Raw genomic sequence first — 19,744 nt, 5'->3', positions numbered from 1 at the left:
AGATCTTGCACTGTTTCTCTTTTTACAGTGTCTCATAAACTCCCTTCTTGGATTCAGAACCACCCTTTCTTTCCCATTATCCTGTCAAACTGCTTCTTGCCATGGTCCAGGGGTAGGAGGATGGCAGGGAGGAGGTGCTTCTCTGGGGCTCTTAGTGTCTCAATTCTTCTGCTTTATCTGGGTTTTCCTTTACCCAGAATTTTATTATGTAAAATGCTTCACTCAGACTTTGTTCTAATTATCCAATTTTTGGCATACTCTAGAAAGTCTTTTGATATTTTCCTTCCTCCAACTTATCTATTTTTATTTCATAGTTCTCTTTGGTTATCTCTTAGAATCACACTTTCCTGGTTTTAATTTTTCAAATCCTTTGTCTTTCTCACTCGTTCTTAGGTCACCTTTTTTTACATTTTCAAATATATTTTTTGTTCAGCAGAGGGCTCCCTTCCCATCCCTCTTGCAGCCCGGGCAGCTAGGATTTGAAGCTTGCCCCTTGCATCTTTCTCTCCCGCCTTCTAGCCATCAGAAACACTAGATCACTTAAACTTGTAAACAATTCGGCCTCGCTCCTTGTGATTGCGCTAAACCTTCCGTCTTCAGCTGAGAACGCTCCACCACCTCCCCGGATCACTCATCTCTTGGCTGCTCTCCCACTGTTCCTGATGTTATTTTACTCCCCGTATCCCCTACTCGTTCTTCACAATTCTGTAGGGTGCGTATTACTAACCCCAGTTTACAGCTGAGGAAACTGAGGCTTGGAGAGGTTCGCTCGGTATCGCACAGTTTGCAAGGTTAACCCTAATCCGGCCAGTTCTGGCTTTCCAGCCCAGCCCAGCAGCCTAGCCTCCCTCTCTGCCGCTGCAGGTTATAACGGCTCTCCCCCGTTTTACACGAGGTCCCTTCCCCTTCAAATCCACAGGCAGGAAGATCGTTCCGAACTGACGGGGCTGGGGAATGTGGGAGTCCGGAGTGGGGTTTGGGGGAGCTTCCTCAGGCCCGGAGTGTTGGGGTGGGCAGGCCGCGCCGATGGCCCTCGGGGATGTCACATTCGAGATGGGGTGACCGAGAACGGCAAGGCGGGATGTGGCAAACGGCGGCAAGTGCTCGGAGTCCTAGGTCTTGTCGCCGGAATGCCGGCCGGGGAAGGGGCTTCGGCCCACCGGGCTGGTCACCACACTCGGCAGGCCCGGGGCGGGAGTCGGCCGAGCAGCCGCGGGATGCAGGGCGCCCCCTCGCGCTCCTCCGCGCGCCTCGAGGCTGGCGGGTGCAGCGCCCGCCGCGGCAGGTCTGCTCCAGCCCCCTCCTCTTTTTCGCTCCCGCTCCCCTCATTCTCTCCCTTTGCTTGCAACTCCTCCCCCACCGCCCCCTCCCTCCTTCTGCTCCCGCGGTCTCCTCCTCCCTGCTCTCTCCGAGCGCCGGGTCGGGAGCTAGTTGGAGCGCGGGGGTTGGTGCCAGAGCCCAGCTCCGCCGAGCCGGGCGGGTCGGCAGCGCGTCCAGCGGCTGCTGGGAGCCCGAGCGCAGCGGGCGCGGGCCCGGGTCGGGACTGCACCGGAGCGCTGAGAGCTGGAGGCCGTTCCTGCGCGGCCGCCCCATTCCCAGACAGGCCGCCAGCCCATCTGGTTCGCTCCCGCCGCTCCGCGCCGCCCGGGAGTCGGGAGCCGCGGGGAACCGGGCACTTGCACCCGCCGCTGGGAGGTGAGTCCCGGGAGCTCCGGGCGCTTCCCCTGCGCGGGTTGGGGCTGCAACTTGCAAACTTCAGCAACTCGGGTGGGTATCGGGGTAGAGAGGTAGGGGTTCGGGCTCTGGCAAGTTGAAGCCAGGTAGGTGAGGCTGCGGGCGGGAGGACAGGGGGTCCCCTGGCTTCCGCGCCTCCCGCTGCCACCTCGGCTTGAGAGCCCTCAGCGCTGCTGCGTTCCCGCCGCCAGCCAGCTCTGGGTCCGGGTTGCACTGGGCCCTGCCAGGGCTGTGGTCGGCGCATGTGGGCTGCAGCGGCGATGGGGACCCGGGACCCAGGCCTGGAGAAGGAGACGGACGAGTGAGGCTGAGGGACGGAGGGACAGAGGTGCGGAGATGGAGGCTCAGAGAGGGCCGGCTAGTAAACAGCACTGAGGGAGAGTGCGGGCGGCGAGGCGCGTGGGAACGCGTGGCCCGCCCAGAGTGTGAAATCTCCCGCTCAGGGACGTCCCCGCTCCACCGCCGCCGCCTGCGGAGCCGCCGCCCGGATTCTTCCCAGACCCCCCTCCAGGACGCTCTTGCCCTGACCAGGCCTGCGGAGCGTGAACTCTGCCCACCAGGCTCCAGGGGCAGTGGCTCAGGGCCCCGCACTCCCGGCTGGGAGGGTGGAGAGGGGTGCGGCAGCTGGAAGCGGGGACGCGAGCGGCGATTTCCCGATTTATGTTTCTCATGGTAATTTGTCTTTGTGGTTGGGGCTGCCCATTCACTTTCCGCTCACGTCCTGCGGGAGATCCAGCGAGGAGGGAGGGAGCGGGGGGCGCTCGGGCACAGAGAGGGATGCAGACGGGAGAGGGGATGGGGACCCGCGCGGGGCGGGAGCCAAGAGGGAAGTGGTCGCCGGACCGGCGGAGGAAGAAGGCGAGGCTCGAGAAAACCCGGCCCAACGGAGCCGACTCCTTTGCCCACCGCAAACTTTAAACAAGGAGGAGGACCACCTGCAGCGCCGTTCTGGCCCCCTCCTCCCCGCCCCCGCCCCCCACCTCGAGCCCAGTCTTTGGGTAGTTCCGACTGCCCGCCGCGCCAGGCGGGAGTGGGCCGCGAGTCTGGATGGGGAGAGAGGAGCGCTGGATTCTGCTCGCACCCCTGCGATCCTGCCCAGGCTTTCTGCAGAGGGGCGGGGTGAGAGCAGCAGGAGCCGGGAAGGCTGGCTACCCTGGCGTGCACTCCTTCCCGGCCAACGGAATTGGGACTGAGGGTTTGGAAGCTTGCCTGTGTCTAGACCTCACCACGATCCTACCTTCTCTGGCCCTAACCCCATCTTTTTCCTTCAGCCCCTAGTGAATCCGACCTCCTTCCGCTTTTCTCAGGCACCCCAACCCACTTCGGCCTCGGGGCCTCTCTCCACAGCCCTCCCTGCCTGCTTGCTCCTCGGCCTCCCCACTTCAGCTCATCTTTTTAAGCCTGTTCTCTTCTTGACAATCAGCAGTGGCCTCTCACCTTTTCTAAGCCGGGACAGATGACCTTGAGGAAGGGGCAAGAGGGGAACTTGAACCTTATAACTGGACCTCACGATTACGGAAAAGGGGGGCAGATTTGAAAGCAGCTTGGAAAGAAACAGCCAGTACCTTGCCCGAAGTCAAGATTTTCAACGGAGGAGGAAAGGAGATAAAATATAGGAGAGATGGGGGAACTTGCCACTTGGTCACTCATGGGGCGGTGAGAACCGTTCTGGGCCTTGGGGCGTGGGGGTAGACCACTCGGGGCAGGGCTGCCTCTGGCTTGCTGTGTTGGTAAAGGTGTGTGTAGGTGAGTGTGGGTTTCAGGGGGAGCTCTTTTCTCCATATCAACACCTATCACCACCAGTTTGGGAAGGAATGGCAGATCTTCCATCCCTTTTCTTTTTCCAAGCAGCCAGTCTCAGAGCCTTCCTCCTCCAAAGCCAACAGTAGCGACCATAATCATCACCGTGGACATCTAACACTGTTTAAGCACCTACTGTGTGCGATGCACCATGCTAAATGCTGGTAGATAAAAAGAGGTACAGGGCCGAGCCCATGCCCAGAGAGGTTAGTAAGTTCACCAGTTTGATCCTGAGACACTTGTCTATGTGTTTGGGGAGGGAGAACATGGAGAGGAACATGCAGTGGCTGTACAGGCAGCAAGGTGCCTGATGACCCAAGGGTTTAGGAGAGGAAGGGTTAAAGAAAACTCGATGACTCAGGTGGGACAGAGAGCTGGGCTTATTGACTCTGCCCTGAGATAGGACAGCCAGCACCTCCTTTCCCACTAGCGAGGGGAAAAAGTTCCTTTACCACTTCTAGTGCCAGACTAGAAAACCAGAGAAGCCGAGAGGTCCAGCCCAACACTGTAGATTGCTACCTCCCCATTAGGACTGGAGGAGCCCCAGAAACTTTCTTGTCTTAGGATGAACTTCCTGGCTTGTTTGAAAGACCCTACAGTGGTCACTTCTTATTGAGACTCAAAGCTGGGAGAGGCCCTGGAGATTGTCCATGTCAGGGGAAGCACAAATTCAAATGCCTACAGAGGGCAGGCAGGTCACAGTGTGTTGATCAGGCAATTAGAGTGGCCCAGCTTATGGACAATTGGGAGTTCAAAGCCAAACTGGCCAAGTGAAATGATCCTAACAAAATCAATTAACAGCCTTTAAGTAGCCTGACCCCTTATATCTATAGATAAAGATATTAAGATTCTAAGAAGTGAGCTTATCTGCCTTGGATATACATGTTTTCTTGTCTCCCTGTACCTTGGGGATTGACTGGAATATCTCATGGCCTGGTTCTACCTCTGACCTGTTGGGCCCTTGGCTCACCCTCATTCTCAGGGCCCATTAAGAATCTTCTGTCAGATGATAAGTTCCTTGAGGGAGCCATCTTGTTTTACTCAAATCTGAGCACATCACATCCATTGATATAAGGTTCCACATGCAGAGCAAAGACTGGATTCAGATCTCCTGTCCCCCTTCCCACTGGGAATCCAGTGGGTGTAAACCAATTTTATTTTTTACAAAAAAGAGAAAATTCAACCATAACTTTTTGTTTCATCTAATGTAGCAATAGGGTTAGATGAGATAAGACTAGAAGCTCACATTGGATGTTTGCAGATTCCAAGGAACATCCAGAAAGCCCTGATGCCTGAGCGGGGATCTAAAAAGAGGGATGGGAACCCATCAAGGGGATAGAGGAACAGCAGACATTTATGGATGGAGTATGTGTATTTAGGAAGATGATGCTATTGGGTCCAATTATTTGAACACTGACCATAACACTCCTGTGCTTAGTCTTGGTCACCTTCTTATATCCAATGATCTGAGTTAGCAACTCATTACCAGCCAACCAGTTCACCACTTTCATTGATGACTGAGGTGGTAGAATGGACAAAGAGGACAAAAAGACAAGATCCCTGATTAGAAGTGCATGCCACCTTGTTATGTTATATTGCCTTAAAGAACCCAGAGCTGAGTTCTGGTGCCCCACCACCTATACCCTGGCAGTAGACAGATGTTTCCCATGATCTTCAAGTGTTGGCTTTGTCACTGCCTGGGTACAGGGTAAAAGAGATCATCCAGTGGCAGTAAACTCCTGTGTTCACTCACCTACTATGTGCCAGGCACTGTTCTAGGAGCCATGGATACAACAGTAAACAACACATGCCTCTAATCTCCCAGGATGGGGTAAATCAGCATGACTAAGAGTACACAATTATCAGCATTGCCTCAACATCTGTGGTGATTTACTGTGGTGTTTTTTCCCCTGTGGGTTTGTCTGGGGGACCTGACAGCTAATGTGGAGTTGTCCAAAGGACTTGGAGTCCAGGGTTTTGGGGGAGGGTGAGAGGGCTAGGATCCCATCACCTTAGCTGTTTCCTAGTTCCAAGTTCCCTCTCTGTGCCTCAGATTCCTCACTCATCAAAGCTAAACACCTACTTTGTACCTGTGGTGTAAATAGATGCAAAGCCAGGCTCCTGGAGATCTGGGCATCTGGAGCTCTGGGGATGCACAGGTGCTTGGAGGGAGTGTTACTTATACTTAAAGATCTAAACCCCAGTGGGTTCTGGGGACCATCTTTTGCCTCATTCAGTCACCTTGATCACTAGCTTGTCTTCATTTCGTGTGTGTGTGTGTGTGTGTGTGTGTGTGTGTGTGTGCTGGAAATAGTTACTTCTAATGAATGAGTTTTCTTTACATTCAGATCTTTCCATATGAGTTTACCTATCACTAAGTTGGCCTTAAATTTATGACAACACTTAACTAACTTGGTCTTAAATGTATGGCAAGAGGCCAAAGCAAATGCCTGGACTAATGGAATTTCATTGAATTGACAGAATTGAGCCCTTCATTTATAGCTTGTGTGGACAACACCTGGATTTTTCACTGGCATCGTGCTATACTTTTGCAAACCCCCCTCTCTGTGACTTTTGGTTTGATGACATCTGCCTTAGCTGAGGAGATGATCCTGTAATGGGTAATCTGGAACAGGATCTTCGTGTATGCCATTCTCTATTTCAGATGGATCTCCTCCAATACTTTCCTTCTGAAGAAATTTCCTTTATAACCAGCTTGAATGCTAGAAAATGGCAGGGAGAAGTTCCAGCTGAGAGTCGAGTTCTGAAAGGAAAGGGACAGAAGGGTGCTGAATGTTGTGTGGCTCTGCCATGATACTTCCCTTCCCTTCTGTTTTAGTGAGCATGAGAGATGAAACCCAAACCTTGCAGAATGGCCTCTCAGTCCTGATTTGAGTGGGGGACTCACCAGTGGGGGACTTGGTGGCTTCAAAGTGGAATAAAAAATGAAGATGGTTTTCTGTCCAATTTGCTGCTGGGCACAGGAGAGAAAGCAGAAGGAGGGACCTCTGGGATGGGGACTGGGTCAGGAGAGTTTAACCTTGAGCTCTCTTCTTGGCAGTTGGTCTGCTGATTCTCCTCCACTCTCTGACTTGAAATAGAAGGACAAGGATTCCGTCGGGCTTTCCCTGAGTACATGAAAGCTTTAAAGGCAATGCTGTATGTGCTGAATCCCGCCATGACACTGTCCTCATTGTTCTGCGTTTAATAAGGATGACTTAATCAGACTTGCGCATGGAACTTGTTTGAATTTGAAGCCTTGTCGATATTATCAGAGTATCTTTCATTTGAACCAGAAATGTCCTGGCCAGCATCTTCTGTGATGGGAAAGGTTGGTACTTGAAGGATGTTTAGTGACCATCTGTCCTGCCAGTCCCCTGAGGATCAAATTAGAGGTTTCAGTTACAGAGTGGGGAGGCTGGGTTAGAAATGAGGGAGGCTTTTCTGCTTGAGCACCTCTGCCAAACCACTGGGTTCTTCATCTGTGAAAGGGAGGTGTTCAGAAGAATCCTAAAGCCCTTTCTGGCCCTCAAGTCAGTGGTTTTGAATGGATATTGCAGTCGCTTCTTGATTTTCCAGGAGTGGCTCATTGACTTTTCTGTGGATTCTTTGTGGGGAATGTGAGTCTCAGGCTAGTTTCCAGTTACCATCCAGCCCCCCTGTTGTTAACCCATCTGACCGACTGCCAGTCACTGCATCTTCAGAGAATGCATTTTCCTTTTTGCCTCAGCCTGAGCCAAATATCATTTGGAAGGTAACTCTGCTGTATATTGAGGCATACATATGCATACAAACATACATACATATATGCACATATAAATGTAGATGCAAGGCATTCCAAATCTGTGTGTTACCGGCTGACCATCGGATTAACCGCAGTTCTGTCCGCAGTTTTGTTGCCTGCCAGAGCTGATGTAAGCCCGCCCTGGGGGGCAACTTTAGGGAAACGGCTTGCAGGGTAACAATTTAGATCCATCCCTATTTGCCAATCCCACTGGTCTACCTGAGCCAAAGCTCCCTCCCTACTGCCCTAGCCATTGTCCGGAAGGCCTCCCAGGAGCCCCCCTGTTAGGAATACAAAAGAGCTGCAGTTGGCTCTTAATTATTCAGGGACAAGTGTGTGAAGCACCCAACTCAGGCCTCTTCTTTCCCTGCTTTCGGTGCCTTGAGTAACTCTATATCTGTAGTGAGAAGCTGGGGCAGATCTTATCATTTCATACAAACTTTTGTTTCTAGCAGCCAGCTCCCTCTGCTTCTCTTCCCTCAAGGCGCCTGGGGGAAGCTAGGAGCCCTCTCCGAGAGGCCTCATCCACTCAAAGCAGACTGCTTTTAAGGTTTACACATTGCCCTGTTGGTTGGTGTGTATTTCTGCCTGAAAGCAGGACAGAAGAGGAAAATACCACTAGCTGTGGCTGATGCAGGGTCAGACCCCTGCAGATTTCCCGGGATCTGGGCTTTCTTTCCTTCCTCCTTTGGTAGAGCCTGGACATTCAGTGTTTGGCATCAGGGGTACCCTAGGTCCCATCAGGAGTCTAAGTGTAGAGCAGTGTCCTTGTGGTAAAAGCTCCAAACAGGCAAGGTCTAAAGAGCACTTACATTAATGTCCCCAAGGCTGAGGGTAATGTTTCTACATAGACCAGGTGCCTTGGGGCACATGCTCCCTTTCAACAGCTCTCCAGGTTCCAGAGTGAGACTTTCCTCACTTTCCTGCTGGGCCCTGTCCAGAGAGAAGACGGCTGTGAAGTGGGGTGAACAGCCTCAAGTCTACCTCTGTATACAGGTAACCGTGGCTTGGTCCAGCTCAACACATAATTCACTGGCTTCTGTAAAAACCACCTGCAGAGCTTTAAAAAATACATACTTGACAGCCCTATCCTAGACCTTAATTAAGATAGGATTTCTGCGGGGGGAGCCTGGGCACTGGTATTTTTTTGAGCTTCGAATAGGCAGCCATGGTTGAGAGCCACTGACCTAAATCTTCTTTTCTAGGCTCTACCTGGCCTCATGCCAATGGCATGCAGAACCTCTTAGCCCTCAACCCTTCTAAACAGCCAGGTCCTTTCTAATGGGCACCAGCTACAGCTCCTGGCATTCAGATCATAGCTACTGTTTGTGTTCTGAATTTAATGACTTTCTATTATAAGCTGATTGTGAGAGCTCCTGTCTGGTTACTTCTTTTTGGTCATTTTTTTCTTAAAAAGCATTTACAAAAGTAATGAATATTCATTCAACATTTTTGTATGTTTCGTCTAGATAGGTATGTAACCAAATTGTGATTGTACTTTTTGTAACCAGCCTTTTCACTTAACAGCATATTGTGATAATTTCCCCCTTCCTAAGTATCCTACTAAGATGGGCTTTATAATGGCTGCCTGGTATTCCATCATACGGATGCGCCATAATTTATTTAACAAACCCCCCGTGGTTGGACATTTAAATTGTAAACCATTTTTCACTATTATAAATAATGCTGCAGTGAACATCCTTGCACATAAATCTTTGTGCCTATCAATGATTATTTCCTCAGAACAGATTTCTAGAAGTGGAATATTGATGCTTTTTCACATGGACCATTTAGACCGTTTTTGACTGACTTCCTACAGCAATAAAAAGTTTTTGGATTCAGAGTTTAAGAAACACTTTTCACTGCTCTCCTCTGAGGCTTCGCGCTGACTGCTTCCCCCTTCCTGATTTGAGGTCAGAATCCCTTGACCTAGCCTTGGTCCTAGGCTCTGCCTCCAGATCAGTTCCACAGAATGCTGCCTCTCCCTTCATAGGAACTCCTAGGCTCCCTTGCCCCCACCTCCAGCATCCTTGTTTTTCCTTTCACCTGCTCAGCCCTTTCATCTTTGTACCTCCAGCCCCTGAACCGTAACACTCAATGCCTTCCAGCTAGTGTTCCGTAAAAACAGCTGTGGTTTATACAGTTGTTACTATACAACAGCCTGGTAAACTTTTTATGTGCATTATCTCTTTTAATCCTCAGGTGCCTTATGTACACATTTAAAAAAATATTTATTAATTTATTTGAGACAGGATCTTACTCTGTCACCCAGGCCGGAGTGTAGTGGTGCAATCACAGCTCACTGCAGCCTCACCCTCCCATGCTCAAGCCATCCTCCCATCTCAACCTCCCAAGTAGCTGGGACCAAATGCACGCATCACCATGCCTGACTAACTTTTGTGTTTCATGTAGAGACTGGGTTTCTACCCAGGCTTGTCTCAGACTCCTGGGCTCAAGTGATCTACCTCCCTTGGCCTCCCAAAGTGCTGGAATTACAAGCATGAGCTACTGTGCCCGGCCCACATATTATTTTTATCTCCACTTTCCTCATGAGGAAACTGAAACCTTGAGAAATAAAATGATTTGCCCAAGGTCACACAGCTAATAAGTAGTAGACCTGGGATTTAAACCCAGAGCCTACACATTTAACCACTACATAGGCTTTTCTCAATCCTCTTGGTGTTAACTCTTGGCTTGTTGTCAACAAGTTGTTCACAAATATTCCCTCAGCATCCCATGGACATATGCTGTGTCTTTCTCCAGCAGAAGAGGGGCATTTCTCAGTACAAATAGCAGTAGAGTGGGGATGCTATTCATCAATGCCCCCCTTTCCTTTTTACTTCCTGGGTCATGTCCTCATCCCTTTATCCAGGTAACCCATGCTAGAAAACTTTTCTTGCTCCTCACTGACCAGCTGCCAAGATTCCAGCATGCCTTGCAGCTGAGCAGATCCAAGTTATGACGTATTCCTATTACAGCTTCTCCAGCCAGTTGGAAGAATTTGGGTGCTACTTTCCCAGTATGGAATATAAGGCTGTCAGGGAGGCATGCTATAGTCATGACAGGGGATAGGCAGTCTGACTTCTACTGGAAATCAGATACTGCTTAAAGTGGAGAATTGGATGTTGGGGACAGACCTGATTTGGTTGAGGTCCTGAGAAAAAGATCTGAGGGGTTTAATTGTGCATGGGCTTCATCAGAGCCGACAAGGTGACGGGGTGGCTCAAAACGACACCATCTTAAATGGAGCTAAGAGAAATGTGGGGTCCAGATTGGGTTCTTCCTGGTCATTCTGTGCTTATTTATGAATATGGATTTGAGAGGGGACCCTGCCCAACTCAGGTGTGCTTCGTGGAGGGCATCTGGTGTCAGGAGGAGGTTGGGAAGCCTAGCCACAAAAGGTCTGGTGAAAGAAGCTCCTCTGTTAAGACAGGGAGAAAACGCTGAGGGTGACTGTGGTCAACCACAAAAGAAGCAGGACTTCCTATGGAAAAACATACTCATCAGCCCGGGAGAACCAGAAGAGCCCAGAGTGAAAAGTACAGGAACCTAGGTTTTCTAGAATGAGCATCTTCCCAACCCGATGGGTAAACAGATGGGTAAACAGTAAACTGTTTCAGCACTGGCCAGCAGTTCTGCTGCCTGGTTTTTGCAGGACTCCTGCCCTGGGAACAGATGGTCATCCAACCAGTGTACCTCTATGTCTTTGCGGCTCTGAGGCTGGAACACCACTTCCTTTCCTGATTTCTTTAGAGCAGGAATTCTCAAAGCGAAGCCCCTGACTCGTGGCATTAGTGCCACCAGAACTCGTTAAGAATGCAACAATTCTTGGGCTGCACCCCAGACCCACTAAAAAGGTTCAACCAACCTTTTGCTGGTCTGGGGCCCAGCAAAAAATCCTTTTTTTTTTCTTTCTTTTTTTGAGATGGAGTCTCACTCACTCTGTCACCCAGGCTGGAGTGCAGTGATGCAGTCTTGGCTCACTGCAACCTCCGCCTCCCAGTTTCAAGTGATTCTCCTGCCTCAGCCTCCCAAGTAGCTGGGATTACAGGCACCCGCCACTGCATCTGGCTAATTTTTGTATTTTTAGAAGAGATGAGGTTTCACCATATTGGCCAGGTTGGTCTTGAACTCCTGACCTCAAGTGAATCACCTGCCTCGTCCTCCCAAAATGTTGGGATTACAGGTGTGAGCCACCGTGCCTGGCCAACCTGTGCTGTTAAAAGCCCTGCAGGTCATTCTGTTGCATGCTACAGTTGGAGACACTGCTTTAGACCACATTAGGTCATTCTTTCTGTTGCTGGATGCTTGTGGTGCTTATTTGAAACTCACAACTTGCAACCCTTTACTAGGGAAGCACTGGAGAACCTTGGAATGAGTATGGGTTTGAAAATGAGACAGACTTGGCTTCAAACACAGCGTGGCTGCTTTTTGGTTGTGAGTTTTGTATAAGTTCCTTTCCCTTTCTGAGCATTCTTTTTTTTTTTTTAACTGTAAGATGAGGTAGGGCTGTGTTTAAAGGAAGATTAAATGAGCTCATTACTTAATAATCCTAGGAAGTACAGTCAGCCCTCTGTATCTGTGGAATCCATGTGAGGATTCAACCAAACTTGGATTGAAAATATTTTTTAAAAATGCATCTGGGCCAGGCGCGGGGGCTCATGCCTGTAATCCCAGCACTTTGGGAGGCTGAGGCGGGCAGATCAGAGGTCAGGATATCAAGACCATCCTGGCTAACAGTGAAACCCCGTCTCCACTAAAAATACAAAAAATTAGCTGGGCGTGGTGGTGGGTGCCTGTAGTCCCAGCTACTCGGGAGGCTGAGGCAGGAGAATGGCGTGAACCTGGGAGGTGGAGCTTGCAGTGAGCCGAGATCGCGCCACTGCACTCCAGCCTGGGTGTCAAAGTGACTGCGTCTCAAAAAAAAAAAAAAAAAAAAAAATGCACCTGAGGCCGGGCACAGTGGCTCACACTGGTAATCCCAGTGTTTTGGGAGGCTGAAGCCAGAGAATCACTTTAGGCCAGGATTATGAGACTAGCCAGAACAACAGCAAGGCTCTCCCTACCTCTACAAAAAAAGGGTTTTTTTAATTAGCCAGGTATGGTGTTATGCACCTGTAGTCCTGGCTGCTTGGGAGGCTGAGGCAGGAGGATTGCTTGAGCCCAGGAGCTCAAGGCTGCAATGAACTGTGATAGCATCACTGCACTCTAGCCTGGGTGACAGAATGAGATCCTGTCTCTAAAAAAAATTAAATTAAATTAAATTTTTAAATGTATCTATGCTAAACATGTACAGAGACTTTTTTCTTGTAATTATTCCCTAAACAACACAGTATAACAACTATTTACATAGTACTTACGTTGTATTAGGTGTTACAAGTAATTAAGTGATGACTTAAAGTATACAGGAGGATGTGTGTAGGTTATAGGCAAACACTACACCATTTTATATAAGGGACTTGAACATTTGTGCATTTGAGAATTTGCAGGAGGTCCTGGGACTGGTCCCCCAGGTATACTTAGGGATCACTGCATCTTCTTACTGACATCACAGTTGCCTTTCCTACAGAATACTGTCTTCCCAGTGAGCTTTCCCTGAGCCCCTCAAAGAGAGGTCTGGGTGTAGATTCCTCTGTGTCCCCTCACAGCACACACCAATGTGGGGCTCCCTCAAGTTAGGGATCAATTAAGGCTTGGGCTGCCAGCTCCCTCACTCCCTGGACAGTGGAGAGTCAGGGCAGCTTTCCTTCCCACCCCTCATCCTCCTGGGACCCTATTCTGTGAGCATGAGCAGGTTCATCCCTCCAGTGGACCTGGGTCTCACCAAACCTGATCTTCTGAGGCCCATGAGTCCCTGTGTCAGCACACAGTTTAATCTGCCGAAGCCATAGATCAACAGTCTTGAGGCCCAGACATCGCATGGTGGCCTCTAACTTTAAATAGATAAGAATCTCTAGTTGCTGGTGTCAAGCCAGGCTGGGAATGTGAGTGGACCCTCTTTGGAGCTGCAGGTTGCCTGACTCTTTGGCACAAGTCTCTACTGAGTGGTCAGCAGGTGGAGTCTTGAGTTTCTCAGAGACAGAGAGCTCAGGTGCCCATGAGACGGCCCATTTGATGTTTTGGGTGACAATGCCTAATGTAATTATTTTATTTCTCTGAAGTCTGTTTCTCTCCCTGTGGGTTCCATCTCTTCTCGCTGTGGCTGGGTGTTCATCCCTCTTCCATGCCACAGCTCTTCAAACATTGGAAGTTGATGAGCCTGCCACCTCTTCCCCAGTTCAGCAGTCCTCCTCTGGCTTGTCTCTTCATCTCTGGGCATAGGACTCTGAAGATCTCCCACTTCTCTACAGTTGAGGTCACCAGGACCAAAGGTGGCCCTCCAGGTGAGGCCTGACCAGCATACCCGTATGCTTAGCTAGTGCATCTCCTGTTAACATAGCCTCAACTCTGATCTGGCTGTCTTTAGCAGCCACACAGCACTGCTGATTTCTACTGAGCTTACAGCCAACCAGCACCCCAGGGTCTCTTTAACATAATGCACTCAGCCGCATCTTCCCAATTTTACCTTTGTGTTTGTATTAGTTTTCTAGGGCAGCTGTAACAAAACACCCCACACTGAGGGGCTTAACAACAGAAACTTATTGTCTTCCAGTCCTGGAGGCCAGAAGTCTGAGATCAAGGTGTGGGCAGAGCTCCTTCTGAGGGATATGACAGAAAATCTGCTCCGTGCTTCCCTCCTGGCTTCCGGTGGTTTGCTGGCATTCTTTGGTGTTTCTTGTTTTATAGAAGCATCAATATAATTTCTGCCTTCATCTTTGCAACATGTTCTCCCTGTGTGCGTGTGTGTCACCGAGTTTTTCCTTTTTGTAAGGACACCAGTCATATTGGGTTGGGGCCCACCCTCTAGTGTGACTTCATCTAACTACATCTGCAACAATCCTATTTCCAAATAAGGCAATAATCTGACATACAGGGGGTTAAAACTTCAACCTGTGAGCTTTGTGGGGGGACACGGTTCATCCTACAACAGTGCTACAGCTTTTTGACCTCCTGTTTCAAGACTTTACATTTTTCCCTAATTTATTTTATCTTGAAAAAATCTTTCCAGCTGATAAAGATATTTCGGATCCTGCCTCTGTCAGCCAATGTATCTGCTATTGCTCTCAGCTTCAAGTGCTTGTTGTATATTGATCCAAGGATTTGCTAAGAGGTTGAATGGGGTGGTGTGGGTTGGAGCTCTGCAGCATGGCCCCTGGACACTTCCCTGCAGGCGGCCAGGATCCATTGCTAAGCCCCCTTGGGGTACAACTGTGCAACCAGCTATATGTCCCACTAATGCTACTGCCTTCCAGCTTCCTCTTTCTAGCTTATACACAATGATTTCATGAAGAGCTTGTCGGATGTTTCATTTAAGATCTGCTTGATGGGCAAACCCCATTTCCCTTGTCTACCAACATCTGTCAGTGGAGGAGATGCACTTTGCCTGACAGGACTTTGCTACCAAACACACGCTGTCTACTGGTGATCTCAGCTGCCCTTCTCAAATGCCCACTAGCCTTCGTTTAGAGTCTCTGCAGGAGGCATACTGAGTTCACCTCTGTGGTTTGCAAAACCCAACTCAGACCCCTTTCTGGTAGTGAGGACTGTGTGGCCCAGTGGAGGCCTCCTAGCCACCCTAGTGCTTGCCAGGATCCTGTGAGGATTCCCATGAGATCAGGAATCTACAGCTGTTCTGAGCCTCATTTGCATGTTCCCTGTTCCCTGGATGTGTGTCCCGGCCAAGTGGCTTGAACACATTCAGAGCAGCTGGAGCTTCTGTAGGCCTCTCACCAGCCTCCGGCTTGGCCCTCCTGTGCCCAAAGCTCCTCTCACAATTTCCTTCCTGTGGAATGGGGAAGACAGAAGCCAAGCTGGAGACAGCTGTAGGATGAGCCAGAGAAGCCTCCCAGATCGATGAGCAGCAGCCTTGTTCCCCTTCAGCATCCTTTACCCTCCAGCTCCCCTCTTCCCTGAAGCCTTTCCCTCTCTCCTTTCTATTCTGGCTCTTTGACTCCGTGGGGAAAGCACATAAGTGAAGATGGGGTGTGTGCTTCCAGAGGCTGGATGGGAATGCGTGAATCTGGCTAGATTGGGAGCAGGGAAGAGAGCTAGATGTGAGGGCCTCAGACACTCTGCTGAGGAGTGGGGCTTGGAAGCCAGCTTGGAGTGGGAGGAAAAGCCGGGAGCCACACAGACTGGGTCTCAACACCTGCTTTGCCATTTACTGTTAGAGTGGCCTTCGGGGAAATTATTTCTCCTTTCCAAGGCTCAGTTTCCTCATATGTAAAATGGCCATCATACCTACTTCAGAAGGTTGTCATGGGAATTGAATGACACAAGTTCCTTTCTGTATAGCAGGTCACCTGGAAAAGTACCTGGGACCTCAAGGTACCAAGTGAACCGGTCCTTTTGCAGAGTGGACTAGCGAGCTGGAGCCCAGGACTCAGCAGTTTGCAGAAGGGGGTGGGTGTTGTGAGGATTTCCTGGTTTCCTGAGAGCTTACACTGTAGCAGCCTGTTTTAAAAGCTGCATGTGTTTTAGCTCATGAAATTCCTCACAGCACCCCCATTTTATAGATGGAGTGACTGAGCCAGGCTGAGATAGGAAGGTATGAGATAACTAGTAAGCCAATCCCAGGCTTCCTAGCCATTTGAGCCAGTGCCTCCCAACTCTCTCCTGTGTCTGACCGGTGTGTTCTTTTCATTCCCGCTTTTCCTTCATCCATTGCATTGGCTCCATCCCTGGCTCCATTATGCAGGACCCTGCATTGAAAACAGTCCTTACACTGTCTCCTCCTCATGGTTGGGTTGGAGGCGGGAGGCGACTCAAGGCTCTGTCTGTCTCTAAGGACACCTCTCCAGGCACCTTCCATGAAGTCCTAATCACAACCAGGTCTGTTCTCTCCACTCCCTCCATCCATCTGTAGAAGAAAGGATGTCATCAGTTAGACTACAGCTGATGGAAGGCAATTCTGGTGTGGCCTGGCTGGAGAGCTTTAGGACTGGGGTGGAGGGATGAAGGAGGAAGAGGAGGGGGGAAGGTAGTGTGGATCCCTTTCTTGCCTCCTGCAGCCCTGAACCTCTGGATGCATGATGAGAGGAGGTGAGGTGCTCCTCTTGGCAAGATGGCTGCATACCTAATTAACCTGTGGCTTTAATTACACTTCACAGCCCAGTCCTGCTGGGAGGAAGGATTGTTCAGAGATTGTCACACTGGGCTAACTGTCTGCAGCGGTTTCCACTTCAGGAATGCCTCTCCTTGAAAGGGTAGGACCGAGGAGGATGGCTCCATACAGACCTGGGGCCTTGGTGGGGTAGGGACGGAGGGGCCATGCCTATGGCTTTGCCCTGGTCACCTGCTGGGGAAATCTTCCTAACCTAGGATGAATCTTGGCCTGGTTTGGTGCTGTGGCCTCCTCCAGGGGCACAGAGGAAAATGGTGGTAGGGATTGGGAGAACATGGGGGAGAAGGCATAAGAAGCCTTAGGGGTGGGTGAAAGCCTTCAGCCCCAGGGATTCTGATGGGATCTGCTTCGTATTCTCAAATAACAACTACCATGTGTGAGGATTTATTACAGGCCAGTCTCTCACCGAAGTCCTCATAAAGGCCTCTGAAGGAGCGATGAGCCCCGGTTTACACACGAGGAAAAGACCTCAGAGAGGTTAAGAAACTTGCCTAACATCTCACAACTATATAGAGTTAGAGGCAGGATTTGAACCTAGGCCACAGTGAAGCCAAAGTGTGCTCTTTCCACCTGACTGGGCCTCTCCTGTGGCTCCTGCCGAGCACAGTGCCAGACAGAGCCCGGGAAATGCATGTGGTGTTGGAGGGAGATTGGAAACCAGGAGGGTCAAGCAATTTGAGGAGGCAGAGTTTCCTGCAGGGATGTTGTTCAGAAGCGCTGTCTTGCTGGGAGCCCCAGAGCGGGGTTTCTGGCTCATTCTGTGTCCTGGAGAGGTGATGGGAAGCCACTGTATCCTTCAGTACAGGAGGTGCTTTCTCAACCAGCATTGCCATGGCCTCCTCCTCTCTCTAGCCCTGTACTGGTTCCCAGGCTGTCCCTCTCCTGTGGCCTCTCTGGGATAGCAGCCTTGGTGCCTGTTCCTCTGTTAGGAGCGTGTGTCCTGGGCTCACTTTCTGAGCTTCCAGGATGCAGGCATTAACCTTGGGTTGCAAGCTCTGTGCATGTGTGTGCTGGGCAGGGCTTCATTTCACAGAGGCCCAGGGGCAGAGTCTGCTGTCCTGGGGAAACCCCACCTTCCAGCTGGGCCTGAATTCAGGATTTCCCCCTTCTTGGGCAAAACCCCAGATTCCATCTCAGATCTTTCCATATGCACAGGGAATGTGGGTAAATCAAGGCCTGGGACGAGCCCCGGCTGCCCCACAGCCTCCTACACTGAACTGCACAACCCTGACCTTGCTCAGGTGTGACACAGAGGCTGAATGGGGTGACCATGTCTTGGATGATCGATGTGACAGGCATTCTGTTTTCTAAACACAGGCTCCCTAATCCCCAGGGGGCCATCCCAAGAGCTGTTCCTTCATCTCATGAATAGGGAAACCAAGGCTCTGGTTGCTAAGTCTTCGACCCCAAGACACACTCTGTCCATTCCTTTGCCGCTCTGATGGGGGTGGGAGAGTGAGGGTCGTGAGATAGCAGCTTTGGGGGGAAGGGGCTTAGTTGTTACATGAGAGGAGGGGCTTGCTGTACATCTCCCCCGACTTCTGTGTGCTCAAGAATGGCCTTTGGGCCTATCCACTTGAGAGTAGGCTCCCAGGATGGGCTGTCTGCCCCCATCTTCACAGAAACGTCCTGGCCTCAGTGAGAGAGCCCGTGGCTGTCAGCCCACATGTTCAGCCCGATTCACACCCGCTATTTGCTGTAGAGGTTTGGGGTGGTGAGTCCCAGATAATACACCCTCACCTGCTCTGGGCTAAATGATGATGATATTGAGAGAAACCTTTTTTTTTTTTTTTTTTTTTTTTTGAGATGGAGACTCACTCTGTCACCAGGCCAGAGTGCAGTGGCACAATCTCAGCTCACTGCAACCTCCACCTCCCGGGTTCAAGTGATCCTCCTGCCTCAGCCTCCTGAGTAGCTGGGACTACAGGCGCATGCCACCATGCCCAGCTAATTTTTTTGTAGTTTTAGTAGAGATGGGGTTTCACCATGTTGGCCAGGAAGGTCTCCATCTCTTGATCTTGTGATCTGCCTGCCTCAGCCTCCCAGAGTGCTGGGATTGCAGGCGTGAGGCACTGCGTCCAGCCGACACCATTTTTCAATGGACCACTTCGCTGTTGTTGAAGGACATCTGCATCCTCATTTACTTCTTCCAGAAGCCACAACTTCCCTTTCCTGAACTCCATGCCAGACACTGTTTTAATGCCTTCTGTACATTATCTCACTTAATTCTTACAATTACTAAGTTCTGAGTTTGGTACTGTTATACCCATTTTAGAGGTGAAGAAATTCTCCAGAAAGGGTATGACCAAGGTCATACATCTACTAAGAGGCAATTTTAAACCCTTGTCTTCCAATTCCAAATTCCATGGTCTGTCCCATCCTACCACATGGCCTCTGCTGTTGGTGTGAGCATGCTGGGGTATTATGGGTGTCAGGCCCTGGCCCTGAGCCCTGGGGTTCCAAACTTCCCGAAGGCATTCCCCGCCTCTCACCCATCCAGAGCCAGCCACCTCTGGTCCTCCAGGCCCCACCATCAAAAAGGGACTCAGTTCATCCAGCGAGGAGCTTGGGCATCTGCATATTTTTTAGGGCTCCCGAGTGAATCAGGCACCTTTTCCTGCCTTTGTCTTCAGCTCCTGGTGCTGCCTGTACTGCATCACCATGCAGTCTCCCTGCTATGAGCTTCATTTCCCAGGGCAGAGACAGAGCAGCATTTGTCTTTGTGTCTCTTTGCCCAGCCCAAAGCCAGGCACCAAGGCCTCAGTAAATGTGTGTCGAGTTATTGTTAAAGAGAGAGCTAAAGCCGTGAAACATCCCAGTTTCCCCCTCCTATATCTTTCTTTCTAAGCCTGGATGGAGCATCTTCTCAAAAAGAAGATCCTTGATTTTCTATTTCCACTGTAGGGTGAGGACCAGAGTCCTGAACCCCTGCAGGATTTCAAGGTCACTTGATAAGCCTCAGTGGCTAGAAATGGAGCAAGGGACACGGGCTGGTTGCTGTGTGGAGCAACCATGGAATAGCATTGTCTTTCTTTTTCTTTCTCTTTTTTTCTCTCACTCTCTCTCATACACACACACGCACAGACACACACACACACACACACACATACATGTGAACGGAGGGAGTAAATCTTTAAATACAGTGGTGGGTGGGCACGATGTGCAAGGCTTGGGGGAACACATTTTGTACTCTCTGTGTTTAT

The 19,744-nt window shown here is 50.3% G+C and overlaps 1 protein-coding gene across 4 annotated transcripts in view; it reads left to right on the top strand.

Annotated features, from left to right (window-relative positions):
- Positions 1-1,292: 1,292 nt before the first annotated feature.
- SEMA5B (semaphorin 5B) overlaps positions 1,293-19,744 on the top strand; it is a 119,562-nt gene continuing 101,110 nt past the window's right edge. The window contains exon 1 of one of the 4 annotated variants that reach the window (XM_016941758.4): positions 1,293-1,695. The gene's annotated coding sequence lies outside the window, so the exon portion shown is untranslated. The remainder of the gene's footprint in view (positions 1,696-19,744) is intronic. The other 3 variants (XM_016941757.4, XM_016941755.4, XM_016941759.4) reach the window with 3 other exon arrangements.

Source organism: Pan troglodytes, chromosome 2 (assembly GCF_028858775.2).
Source record: "Pan troglodytes isolate AG18354 chromosome 2, NHGRI_mPanTro3-v2.0_pri, whole genome shotgun sequence".
NCBI classification, from domain to species: domain Eukaryota; kingdom Metazoa; phylum Chordata; class Mammalia; order Primates; family Hominidae; genus Pan; species Pan troglodytes.
Note: the sequence above shows the minus strand (reverse complement) of the source record. Positions and strands in the feature narration are given on the sequence as shown.